Source organism: Cariama cristata, unplaced genomic scaffold (assembly GCF_000690535.1).
Source record: "Cariama cristata isolate BGI_N322 unplaced genomic scaffold, ASM69053v1 scaffold24609, whole genome shotgun sequence".
Classification (NCBI taxonomy): Eukaryota; Metazoa; Chordata; class Aves; order Cariamiformes; family Cariamidae; genus Cariama; species Cariama cristata.
In genome coordinates this window covers 48148-48654 of record NW_009636715.1, presented here as the reverse complement: position 1 = coordinate 48654, position 507 = coordinate 48148, and positions in this window count along the sequence as shown.

Sequence of the window (507 nt, the reverse complement as noted above, 5' to 3'; positions counted from 1 at the left end):
GCTTCTCCCTCCGCTCGCAAGTGTCCCAGGGTTTTGCAACAGCCAAATCCACGGGAAGGGGTTGTGTAACCCGACGGCAGAAATAGGCCAGCGGCACGGCCCGGCTTCTGCCCCTTGGGCTCCGGGCAGCTCACGAGTCCCTTACCGGGCGCTGGAAATAAGTGAAAGGGAAGGTTTTGGGTTAAGGTACTCGGCTTTGTTACCCACTAGGAAAAGGGTGCGCGAAGCCTCGGGAACTGGCTTCGTTTTCCTCCCGGCTCCAAAGCCCGAACAAAAAAGGTCGCTGAGATGTGGGAGAGAAAAAAAAAAAATATCCGGGAGCTGTCGGCCAGAGCTCTGGCTGCTGTGGGAGATGGCTCTGCCCTCCCAGCCCCAAACAGCTGCCTCCACAGCTGGATTTCTCAGGGTTATTTTTAATTGTGAATCCTCCCGGTAAGGCGAAGCTGGGGTCGGCGCAGCCTCCGGCCAGAGCACGGGGCTAGGCTTCGCTGGAGGGGGGAGGGGAGA